Raw genomic sequence first — 13,618 nt, 5'->3', positions numbered from 1 at the left:
TAAGTGAGTGCAAACGTCAACTTCAACTGTATTTTACTTTATAAGGACTGAATGCTAAATTATCAGACAGATTACCAACCCTTTCGAATCCCTCCGTACCTTCTCCGCTATGCAATCTGGTTTCAGAGCTGGTCATGGGTGCACCTCAGCCACGCTCAAGGTCCTAAACGACATCATAACCGCCATCGATAAGAGACATTACTGTGCAGCCGTATTCATCGACCTGGCCAAGGCTTTCGACTATGTCAATCCCAACATTCTTATTGGCAGGCTCGACAGCGTTGGTTTCCCAAATGATTGCATCGCCTGTTTACCAACTACTTCTCTGATAGAGTTCAGTGTGTCAAATCGGAGGGCCTGTTGTCCGGACCTCTGGTAGTCTCAATGGGGGTGCCACAGGGTTCAATTCTCGGGCCAACTCTCTTCTCTGTATACATCAATGATGTCTCTCTTGCTGCTGGTGATTCTCTGATCTTCTGGCCCCTCTTCGGACACTGTGTTAACCTGTCTGGGCTAGGGGGCAGTATTTTCACGGCCGGATGAAAAACATACCCAATTTAAACAGGTTACTACTCTGGCCCAGAAACTAGAATATGCATATTATTAGTAGATTTGGATAGAAAACACTCTGAAGTTTCTAAAACTGTTTGAAAGGTGTCTGTGAGTATAAAATAACTCATATGTCAGGCAAAAATCTGAGAAAAAGTCAACCAGGAAGTGGAGGATCTGAGAATTGTAGTTCTTCTTTCTAGTCCCTTTCGAAACTACAGTATCCGTGGGGTTACGTTGCACTTCCTAAGGCTTCCATTGGCTGTCTAAAGCCTTCAGAAAGTGGTTTGAGCATTCTCCTGTCACTGGGCAGATAATAGGAGCTCAGTTTCTGAGTGGACTGCCTGGCAACAAAGGGATTGGATATGCGTGGTCAGGCGAGCACGCTGTTCCTTCTTTTTCTCCTTGAATGAATACGCTATTGTCCGGTTGGAATATTATCGCAATTTTACATTAAAAATACCATACAGATTGATTTTAAACAGCGGTTGACATGCTTCTAAGTACGGTAATGGAACATTTTGACTTTTCGTCTCTGGTTCCGCGCTCGCGCGTTATGCCTTTGGATAAGTGATCTGAACGCACGAACAAAACATAAATATGGATTATTTGGAACAAAAACAAAATTTCTTGTGGAAGTAGCAGTCCTGGGAGTGCATTCTGACGAAGATCAGCAAAGGTAAGAGAATATTTCTAATACTAATTCTGAGTTTAGGTTGCCCCGAACTTGGCGGGTGTCTGTATAGCTCACCGTGATGGCTGAGCTATATACTCAGAATATTGAAAAATTAGCTTTCTCCGTAAAGCTATTCTAAAATCTGACACAGCGGTTGCATCCAGGGGTAGTCTATCTATCAAATCAAATCAAATCAAATGTATTTATATAGCCCTTCGTATATCAGCTGAAATCTCAAAGTGCTGTACAGAAACCCAGCCTAAAACCCCAAACAGCTAGCAATGCATGTGAAAGAAGCACGGTGGCTAGGAAAAACTCCCTAGGAAAAACTCCCTAGAAAGGCCAAAAACCTAGGAAGAAACCTAGAGAGGAACCAGGCTATGAGGGGTGGCCAGTCCTCTTCTGGCTGTGCCGGGTGGATATTATAACAGAACATGGTCAAGATGTTAAAATGTTCATAAATGACCAGCATGGTCAAATAATAATAATCATAGTAGTTGTCGAGGGTGCAACAAGCACGTCCGGTGAACAGGTCAGGGTTCCGTAGCCGCAGGCAGAACAGTTGAAACTGGAGCAGCAGCATGGCCAGGTGGACTGGGGACAGCAAGGAGTCATCATGCCAGGTAGTCCCGAGGCATGGTCCTAGGGCTCAGGTCCTCCGAGAGAAAGAAAGAAAGAGAGAAAGAGAGAATTAGAGAGAGCATATTTAAATTCACACAGGACACCGGATAAGACAAGAGAATACTCCAGATGTAACAGACTGACCCTAGCCCCCCGACACATAAACTACTGCAGCATAAATACTGGAGGCTGAGACAGGAGGGATCAGAAGACACTGTGGCCCCATCCGATGATACCCCCGGACAGGGCCAAACTATAATTCTTTAAATAATTGTTATATACACTGCTCAAAAAATAAAGGGAACACTTAGACAACACATCCTAGATCTGAATAAAATAAATAATCTTATTAAATACTTATTTCTTTACGTAGTTGAATGTGCTGACAACAAAATCACACAAAAATAATCAATGGAAATCCAATTTATCAACCCATGGAGGTCTGGATTTGGAGTCACACTCAAAATTAAAGTGGAAAACCACACTACAGGCTGATCCAACTTTGATGTAATGTCCTTAAAACATGTCAAAATGAGGCTCAGTAGTGTGTGTGGCCTCCACGTGCCTGTATGACCTCCCTACAACGCCTGGGCATGCTCCTGATGAGGTGGCGGATGGTCTCCTGAGGGATCTCCTCCCAGACCTGGACTAAAGCATCCGCCAACTCCTGGACAGTCTGTGGTGCAACGTGGCGTTGGTGGATGGAGCGAGACATGATGTCCCAGATGGGCTCAATTGGATTCAGGTCTGGGGAATGGGCGGGCCAGTCCATAGCATCAATGCCTTCCTCTTGCAGGAACTGCTGACACACTCCAGCCACATGAGGTCTAGCATTGTCTTGCATTAGGAGGAACCCAGGGCCACCCGCACCAGCATATGGTCTCACAAGGGGTCTGAGGATCTCATCTCGGTACCTAATGGCAGTCAGGCTACCTCTGGCGAGCACATGGAGGGCTGTGCGGCCCCCCAAAGAAATGCCACCCCACACCATGACTGACCCACCGCCAAATTGGTCATGCTGGAGGATGTTGCAGGCAGCAGAACGTTCTCCACGGCGTCTCCAGACTCTGTCACGTCTGTCACGTGCTCAGTGTGAACCTGCTTTCATCTGTGAAGAGCACAGGGCGCCAGTGGCGAATTTGCCAATCTTGGTGTTCTCTGGCAAATGCCAAACGTCCTGCACGGTGTTGGGCTGTAAGCACAACCCCCACCTGTGGACGTCGGGCCCTCATACCACCCTCATGGAGTCTGTTTCTGACCGTTTGAGCAGACACATGCACATTTGTGGCCTGCTGGAGGTCATTTTGCAGGGCTCTGGCAGTGCTCCTCCTGCTCCTCCTTGCACAAAGGCGGAGGTAGCGGTCCTGCTGCTGGGTTGTTGCCCTCCTACGGCCTCCTCCACGTCTCCTGATGTACTGGCCTGTCTCCTGGTAGCGCCTCCATGCTCTGGACACTACGCTGACAGACACAGCAAACCTTCTTGCCACAGCTCGCATTGATGTGCCATCCTGGATGAGCTGCACTACCTGAGCCACTTGTGTGGGTTGTAGACGCCGTCTCATGCTACCACTAGAGTGAAAGCACCGGCAGCATTCAAAAGTGACCAAAACATCAGCCAGGAAGCATAGGAACTGAGAAGTTGTCTGTGGTCTCCACCTGCAGAACCACTCCTTTATTGGGGGTGTCTTGCTAATTGCCTATAATTTCCACCTGTTGTCTATTCCATTTGCACAACAGCATGTGAAATTTATTGTCAATCAGTGTTGCTTCCTAAGTGGACAGTTTGATTTCACAGAAGTGTGATTGACTTGGAGTTACATTGTGTTGTTTAAGTGTTCCCTTTATTTTTTTGAGCAGTATATTTTGTCAACGTTTATGATGAGTTTTTTGTAAATTCTTGTGCACATTCACCGGCCGTTTTGGTGGGAATACATATTCTGAACATCATGAGCCAATGTAAAATGCTGTTTTTGGATATAAATATGAACTTTATCATTATGTTATTGTGTAACATAATGTCCTAGGAGTGTCATCTGATGAAGATCGTCAACGGTTAGTGCTTCATTTAGCTGTGTTTTGGGTTTTATTGACACATGTCCTTGCTTGGAAAATGGCTGTGTGATTATTTTTGTCTATGTACTCTCCTAACATAATAACATAACGCTAGCGTCCCACCTAGCCCATAGAAGTTAACTAACCTCCAGACGAGCTTCAATGCCATACAACTCTCCTTCCGTGGCCTCCAACTGCTCTTAAATGGATGTAAAACTAAATTCATGCTATTCAATCGATCACTGCCCACACCTGCCCGCCCGTCCAGCATCACTACTCTGGAAGGCTCTGACTTAGAATGTGTGGACAACTACAAATACCTAGGTGTCTGGTTAGACTGTAAACTCTCCTTCCAGACTCACATTAAGCATCTATAATCCAAAATTAAATCTAGAATCGGCTTCCTATTTAGCAACAAAGCATCCTTCACTCATGCTGCCAAACATACCCTCGTAAATCTGACCATCCTACCGATCCTCGACTTCGGCGATGTCATCTATAAAATAGCCTCCAACACTCTACTCAACAAATTGGATGCAGTCTATCACAGTACCATCCGTTTTGTCACCAAAGCCCCATACACTACCCACCACTGCAACCTGTACGCTCTCGTTGGTTGGCCCTAGTTTCATACTCGTCGCCAAACCCACTGGCTCCAGGTTATCTACCAGTCTCTGCTAGGTAAAGCCCCGCCTTATCTCAGCTCACTGGTCACCATAGCAGCACCCACTCGTAGTACGCGCTCCAGCAGGTATATTTCACTGGTCACCCCCAATGCCAATTCCTCCTTTGGTCGCCTTTCCTTCCAGTTCTCTGCTGCCAATGACTGGAATGAACTGCAAAAATCACTGAAGCTGGAGAATCATATATCCCTCACTAGCTTTAAGCACCAGCTGTCAGAGCAGCTCACAGATCACTGCACCTGTACATAGCCCATCTGCAAACAGCCCATCTATCTACCTCATCCCCATACTGTATTTATTTATTTATCTTGCTCCTTTACACCCCAGTATCTCTACTTGCACATTCATCTTCTGCATATCTACCATTCCAGTGTTTAATTGCTATATTGTAATTACTTCGCCACCATGGCCTATTTATTGCCTTAACCTGTTTGGGATAGGGGGCAGTATTGAGAATTTTGGAAAAAATATGTGCCCATTTTTAACTGCCTCCTACACCAACTCAGAAGCTAGAATATGCATATTATTGTTCAGGTTTGGATAGAAAACACCCTAAAGTTTCTAAAACTGTTTGAATGGTGTCTGTGAGTATAACAGAACTCCTATGGCAGGCAAAAACCTGACAAGGTTTCATGCAGGAAGTGGCCTGTCTGACAAGGAGTCGTGCGTCTTGCATCTGTTTATTGAAAAGTAAGGATCTTAGCTGTAACGTGACAATTCCTAGGGCTCCAATAGGCTCTCAGAACCCGGGAAAAACCTGAACGATGACGAGGCGGCCTCTGGCTGAAACAGATTATCGCCTTTGGTAAGTGGCCGATCAGAGGACCATTGAATGAGGCGCGTGCACGATTCGCCCCCGTGGAGAAATTTCATTCGGCTGTTTAGGCTCATTACAGATTCCCGGTCGGAATATTATCGCTTTTCTACGAGATAAATGGCATAAAAATTGGTTTTAAACAGCGGTTGACATGCTTCGAAGTACGGTAATGGAATATTTATACATTTTTTGTCACGCCATGCGCCATGCGCACGACCGTGATGTAGCATTCTGATAGTGTCTAGAACTCACGAACAAAACGTCGCTGTTTGGATATAACGATGGATTATTTGGGACCAAACCTACATTTGTTATTGAAGTAGAAGTCCTGGGAGTGCATTCTGACGAAGAACAGGAAAGGTAAGAACATTTTTCTTATAGGAAATGTGATTTTGGTGAAGGCTGAACTGGGTGGGTGTCTAAATAGCTAGCCCGTGATGGCTGGGCTATGTACTTAGAATATTGCAAAATGTGCTTCATCCGAAAAGCTATTTTAAAATCGGACATATCGAGTGCATAGAGGAGTAATGTATCTATAATTCTTAAAATAATTGTTATGCTTTTTGTGAACGTTTATCGTGAGTAATTTAGCAAACTGTTAGTAAATTCCCCGGAAGTTTGCGGGGGGTATGCTTTTTCTGAACGTCACATGCTAATGTAAAAAGCTGTTTTTTGATATAAATATGAACTTGATTGAACAGACATGCATGTATTGTATAACATAATGTCCTAGGTGTGTCATCTGATGAAGATCATAAAAGGTTAGTGCTGCATTTAGCTGTGGTTTGGATTTATGTGACATTATATGCTAGGTTGAAAAATGGGTGTCTGATTATTTCTGGCTGGGCACTCTCCTGACATAATCTAATGTTTTGCTTTCGTTGTAAAGCCTTTTTGAAATCGGACAGTGTGGTTAGATTAAGGAGAGTCTTGTCTTTAAATAGCTGTAAAATAGTCATATGTTTGAGAAATTGAAGTAATAGTATTTCAAACGATTCAAAAATCGCGCCACCGAATTCAGGTGGCTGTTACGTAGGTGGGACGAATTCGTCCCACATGCGCCAGAGGTTAACTCCCTTATCTTACCTCATTTGCACTCAGTGTATATAGACTTTTTTGTTTTATTTTTTGTACTGTATTATTGACTGTATGTTTTGTTTATTCCATGTGCAACTGTGTTGTTGTATGTGTTGAATTGCTATGCGTTTATCTTGGCCAGGTCGCAGTTGCAAATGAGAACTTGTTCTCAACTAGCCTACCTGCTTAAATAAAAGTGATCTAAAAAATAAAAAAACATATCTGCACTCTGGACTGTGGTGAGACAACATCAACAGGAGAAAGAGCAGGAGCAGGAGAAGAACAGAGCACTCGAGGAGAGGATCAGAGTGCTGGAGGAGAGGGTGAGGGGAATATCTTGTGACAGAGAACAACCCATTAGAAAGGTGGCCACCCCCGCAGAGAAGCCAGCAGAACAGCCTGCCTCAGCTCTCGACAAAAATCTTGGCACCATAGCAGAACAGTCCACCCCAGACCTTGACCATAGCGTCAACATCACAGCAGAACAGACAAATGAAGAACCCCAAGCCCAGGGGATCCCACCTCCTCTGAGCACCCTCCCTGTCAACCACCCTGATAGCCCTCCTGACAACAGCCCCACACCCACTGAGGACAAAAACACAGATTGTACTCCTTATGGACTCAAACGGGAAATATATACAAGAAAATAAACTTTTTCCCAAACACAGAGTGTCTAAACTCTGATGTCCAAACACCCAGCGCACCCTAGACCTTCTGTCTGAGGACTAACTAGGGTCACCCAGCCACATAATAATACACACAGGCACAAACGACCTGAGAGCACAGCAGGAAACGGTGGCCACAGCACTCAAGGGAGTGATTGAAAAAGCTTCTTCTACTTTCCCCAATGCACAAGCGGTTATCTCCACCTTGCTACCACGAAAAGACTTCCACCCTGCCACCATACAGCGGGTAAACGCAAGTATTTCCCGTGACTGTGCCTCAAAACCAAATGTTTACCTGACCACCACTCCACCCTGGACTTGAACAGTCTTTACGACCAGGTCCACCCATGCAAGGCAGCAGTGCCCACCTTCGCCCGCACCCTAAAGGACATCGCTTTCAAACGCAGCCCCAACAATTCACACAGGAGCAATGGATCAACAGACACTCCGTCCAGACCAGCACGACACTCTACCAGACCTGCGGGACCCCCCCGGACCTTCACATAGAGGATTCCCGCCGAGAGGACCCGCATCCAGACCACAGCACCACCAACCACATCCCCCACCCAAACCAATCAACACCCTCCCAAGTCAACCATGCCCACACCCCAACACCCTCCCAAGTCAACCATGCCCACGTCCCGGAGGACGAGGCGCAGGGCGATCCGGATGGAGGGGGTGAAACTCACTCAGCAGAGATGGGTCCAAGTCGTCCTCCACCGGCACCCAGCATCTCTCCTCCGGACCGTACCAATCCCAACCCACGAGGTACTGCAGGCCCCTCACCCGACGCCTGGAATCCAGTATGGAACGCACTACGTACGCCGGGGCCCCCTCAATGTCCAGGAGGGGCGGAGGGATCTCCCGCACCTCAGCTTCTTGAAGCAGACCAGCTACCACCGGCCTGAGGAGAGACACATGAAACGAGGGTTTAATACGGTAATAAGGGGGAGCTGTAACCTATAACACACCTCGTTTATTCTCCTCAGGACTTTAACCTGTTTGGTATAGGGGGCAGTATTGAGAATTTTGGAAAAAATATGTTCCCATTTTTAACTGCCTCCTACACCAACTCAGAAGCTAGAATATGCATATTATTGTTCAGGTTTGGATAGAAAACACTCTGAATTTTCTAAAACTGTTTGAATGGTGTCTGTGAGTATAACAGAACTCCTATGGCAGGCAAAAACCTGACAAGGCTTCAAGCAGGAAGTACCCTGTCTGACAAGGAGTCGTGCGTCTTACCTCTTTTTATTGAAAAGTAAGGATCTTAGCTGTAACGTGACAATTCCCAGGGCTCCAATAGGCTCTCAGAGCCCGCGAAATAACTGAAGGTTTACGAGGGAACCTCAGGTTGAAATATATTATCGCCTTTTGTAAGTGGATGCTCGGAGGACCTTTCAATGATGTTCGTGCATGAGTCGCTTCTGAGGAGAAATTTTATTCGGCTGTTTAGGCTCAATGCATACTCCCGGTCGGAATATTAACACTTCTCTACGACATAAATGGCATAAAAATTGGTTTTAAACAGCGGTTGACATGCTTCGAAGTACGGTAATGGAATATTTAGACATTTTTGACACGCCAATGCGCCATGCGCGACACCGCGAAGAAGCATTCTAGAACTCACGAACAAAACGTCGCTGTTGGAACATAACGATGGATTATTTGGGACCAAACCAACATTTGTTATTGAAGTAGAAGTCCTGGCAGTGTATTCTGATGAAGAACAAGCAAGGTAAGAACATTTTTCTTATAGGAAATGTGATTTTGGTGGAGGCTGAACTGGGTGGGTATCTAAATAGCTAGCCCTGTAATGCCGGGCTATGTACTTAGATTATTGCAAAATGTGCTTCATCCGAAAAGCTATTTTAAAATCGGACATATCGAGTGCATAGAGGGGTAATGTATCTATAATTCTTAAAATAATTGTTATGCTTTTTGTGAACGTTTATCGTGAGTAATTTAGTAAAATCACCGGAAGTGTTCGGTGGGAATGCTAGTTCTGAACGTCACATGCTAATGTAAAAAGCTGGTTTTTGATATAAATATGAACTTGATTGAACAGACATGCATGTATTGTATAACACAATGTCCTAGGTGTGTCATCTGATGAAGATCATCAAAGGTTAGTGCTGCATTTAGATATGGTTTGGGTTTATGTGACATGATATGCTAGCTTGAAAAATGGCTGTGTGATTATTTCTGGCTGGGTACTCTGCTGACATAATCTAATGTTTTGCTTTTGTTGTAAAGCCTTTTTGAAATCGGACAGTGGGGTTAGATTAACGAGATTCTTGTCTTTAAATAGCTGTGAAATAGTCATATGTTTGAGAAATTGAAGTTATAGCATTTCTAACGATTCAAAAATCGCGCCACTGGATTGAAGTGGCTGTTACGTAGGTGGGACGAAATCGTCCCACATAGCCCAGAGAGGTTAAATGGCCCCACAAACTGCGGACCCAGCTTCCGGCAGGGCAGGCGGAGGGGCAGGTTTCGGGTCGAGACCCAGACCCGGTCCCCTGGTGCGAACACCGAGGCTTCACTGCGGTGGCGGTCAGCGCTCGCTTTCTGCCGCCCTTCGGCCCTTTTCAGGAGCGCTTCACACAATCCTCCACCACAGGAGCCTCGGTCTGGCTCGGATGCCATGGTACCAGGACCGGCTGATACCCCAACACGCACTGAAAGGGCAAAAGGTTAGTTGAGGAGTGGCGGAGTGAGTTCTGGGCCATCTCTGCCCATGGAACGTACCTCGCCCACTTTACTGGCCAGTCCTGGCAATATGACCGCAGAAACCTACCCACATCCTGGTTCACTCTCTCCACCTGCCTATTACGCTCGGGGTGAAAACCAGAGGTCAGGCTGACCGAGACCCCCAGACGCTCCATGAACACCCTCCAAACCTGGGACGTGAACTGGGGACCCCGATCAGAAACTATGTCCTCAGGCACCCCGTAGTGCCGGAAGACGTGTGTAAACAGGGCCTAAACAGTCTGTAGGGCCGTAGAGAGACCGAGCAAAGGGAGGAGACGACAGGACTTAGAAAACCGATCCACAACGACCAGGATTGTGGTGTTACCCTGGGACAGAGGAAGATCAGTCAGGAATTCTACCGATAGGTGTGACCAAGGCCGCTGTTGAACGGGGAGGGGTTGCAACTTCTTTCTGGGCAGGTGTCTAGGAGCCTTACACTGAGCGCACACCAAACAGGAGGAGACGTAAACCCTCACGTCCTTAGTCAAAGTGGGCCACCAGTACTTCCCCCTAAGGCTTCGCACTGTCCTATCGATACTCAGATGACCAGAGGAGGGTAACGTGTGCGCCCACCGAATCAACCCATCGCGGACACCAAGTGGGACGTACTTCCGTCCAGCTGGACACTGAGGTGGAGTAGGCTCCAACCGAGATGCTCGCTCATTGTCCGCGTCCACCTCCCACACTACCGGCGCCACCAGACAAGAGGCCGGAAGTATGGGGGTGGGATCGATGGACCGCTCCCCTGTATCTTACAGACAGGACAGTGCGTCTGCCTTAGCATTCTGGGAACCTGGTCTATACGATATCGTAAATCTGAAATGGGTGAAAAACATGGCCCACCTTGCCTGGCGAGGGTTCAGTCTCCTCGCCGCCTGGATGTAATCTAGATTACGGTGGTCAGTCCAGATGAGGAAAGGGTGTTGAGCCCCCTCAAGCCAATGTCTCCACACCTTCAGAGCTTTTACGACAGCCAGCAACTCCCGGTCCCCCACGTCATAGTTTCGCTCCACCGGGCTGAGCTTCCTCGAAAAGAAAGCGCAGGGGCGGAGCTTCAGTGGTGCGCCCGAGCGCTGTGAGAGCACGGCTCCAATCCCAGCCTCGGATGCGTCCACCTCCACTATGAATGCCAAAGAGGGATCCGGATGAGCCAACACGGGAGCCTCGGTAAACAGAGTCCTCCAGCGACAAAACACTCTGTCCGCCTCAGCCAACCACCACAGGCGCACCGCCCCCCCCTTCTGCAGTGAGGTAATGGTAGCAGCCACTTGCCCAAAACCCCAGATAAATCTCTGGTAGTAATTGGCAAACGCTAAAAACCTCTGCACCTCCTTTACCGTGGTGGGAGTCGGCCAATTATGCAAAGCTGCAATGCGGTCACACTCCATCACCAACCCTGATGTGGAAATGCGATACCCTAGGAAGGAGACAACCTTTTTGAAGAACACGCATTTCTCAGCCTTGACGTACAGGTCATGCTCCAACAGTCGCCCAAGTACCTTGCGCACCAGAGACACATGCGCGGCGCGGGTGGCGGAATATATCAGAATCTCATTGATATAAGCCACCACACCCTGCCGGTGCAGGTCCCTGAGAATCTCATCTACAAAGGATTGGAAGACGGCTGGGGCATTCTTCAACCCATACGGCATGACAAGGTACTCATAATGGCCAGATGTGGGACTAAACGCTGTCTTCCACTCATCTGCCTCCCGGATACACACCAAGTGATACGTACTCTTGAGATCCAGTTTTGTGAAGAAGCGTGCTCCGTGAAATGACTCAGTCGCCATAGCGATGAGAGGTTGCGGGTAACTGTACCCCACCGTAATAGAATTTAGACCTCTATAGTCAATGCACGGACGCAGACCTCCCTCCTTCTTCTTCACAAAAAAGAAACTCGAGGAGGCGGGTGATGTGGAGGGCCAAATGTACCCCTGCCTCAGAGATTCAGAGACATATGTTTCCATAGCCAACGTCTCCTCCTGTGACAGGGGATACACGTGACTCCTGGGAAGTGCTGCGTTTGCCTGGAGGTTTACGCACAATCCCCTCGTCGATGAGGTGGTAATTGGGTCGGCCTCTTTTTACAGAAAGCGATAGCCAAATCGGCATATTCGGGGGGAATGCGCACGGTGGAGACTCTCCACCGTCGTTGCACCGATGGAAACTCCCACACACCTACCTGAGCACTCCTCTGACCACCCCTTTAGAGCCCTCTGTTGCCACAAAATAGTGGGGTTGTGACAGGCCAACCAGGGAAACCCCAGCACCACCGGAAACGCAGGAGAATCAATGAGGAAGAGACTAATTCTCTCCTCATGACCCCCCTGCGTAACCATGTCCAGTGGAGCCGTGGCCTCCCTGACCACCCCTGACCCTAACGGTCGACTATCTAGGGAGTGCACATGGAAGGGTTTGTCCATCTGAACCAGGGGAATCCCTAACCTATGCGCGAAACCGCGGTCCATGAAATTCCCCGCTGCGCCTGAATCTACTAGCGCCTTATGCTGGGAATTGGGGGAAAACTCAGGGAAAGAAATTAACACATACATGTGACCAACAGGGGGCTCTGGGTGAGCCTGGTGCTGACTCACCTGGGGTGTCCGAACAGTGCTCGGCCTGCCGTCTCGACTCCCAGACGAGCTCCTCCAGCACCGGTCGGCAGTGTGCCCTCTCCGACCACACCCAATGCAGGAGGAGGCTCCTCCTCTGATCGCTCTCGCTGCAGCACCCCCTAACTCCATGGGGGTTGGAGCGGAGGCGCTGGGAGGTGGGACCAACAGGACCTGATCCGGACGCCTGAGCATAGCCAGCAAGTTGTCCAACCTGATGGACATGTCCACTTGCTGGTCCAGGGTGAGGGTAGTGTCTCTGCATGCTAGCTCCCTGCGGACATCCTCATGTAAGCTGCACCTCTAGTGGTCAATCAGGGCCCTGTCGTTCCACCCTGCGCCGGCAGCCAAGGTCCTGAACTCCAGAGCGAAGTCTTGTGCGCTCCTCGTCTCCTGCCGTAGATGTAACAGCCGCTCACCCGCCGCTCTGGGTAGTGGTCCCTCGCCGAGTCTGGTCCATCCCAGACCGTGTTGGCCCACTCCAGAGCTTTGCCTGACAGGCAGGAGACGAGGGCGTTCACGCTCTCACCTCCTGAAGGAGCCGGGTGAACGGTTGCCAGGTAAAGCTCCAGCTGGAGCAGGAAACCCTTGCACCCGGCAGCTGTCCCATCATACTCCCTCGGGAGCGTGAGCTGAATACTGCTGGGGCCGGATGCCGCCGAAGAAGGTGGTGGTGCTGGTTGGGGTGTGGCTGGTGGAGGGATAGGCAGGCCACCCCTCTCCCATCTCTCCATCGTCGCCATTAATTGATCCATTGTGGTCCCGAGACGGTGGAGAACGGTGGTGTGGTGTTGCACGCGCTCATCCATGGAAGTGGAGAGCGCGTCAGCTCCTGCTGACTCCATTTAGTTGGTGCGGGATTCTGTTACCTGCCTCCTTGGAGGAGGGAGGTGCAGGAATCAGGAGCAGGAGAGCAAGGAAGTCCCAGTGGCACAATCGTTTATTAACTTCTCAAGGGTAGGGGGCCATATTTTGACATCCGGATGAAAGGCGTGCCCGTAGTAAACTGCCTGCTACTCAGGCTCAGAAGGTAGGATATGCATATTATTAGTAGATTTGGATAGAAAACACTCTGAAGGTTCTAAAACTGTTTGAATGATGTCTGTGAG

At 48.5% G+C, this 13,618-nt stretch overlaps 1 pseudogene; it reads right to left on the bottom strand.

Moving 5' to 3' along the window:
- Window positions 1-13,243, bottom strand: part of LOC115153652 (transformation/transcription domain-associated protein-like) — a 46,993-nt pseudogene extending 33,750 nt beyond the window's left edge.
- Between the last annotated feature and the right edge of the window lie 375 nt (window positions 13,244-13,618).

This window comes from Salmo trutta, chromosome 18, assembly GCF_901001165.1.
Source record: "Salmo trutta chromosome 18, fSalTru1.1, whole genome shotgun sequence".
Lineage (NCBI taxonomy): Eukaryota > Metazoa > Chordata > Actinopteri > Salmoniformes > Salmonidae > Salmo > Salmo trutta.
Note: the sequence above shows the minus strand (reverse complement) of the source record. Positions and strands in the feature narration are given on the sequence as shown.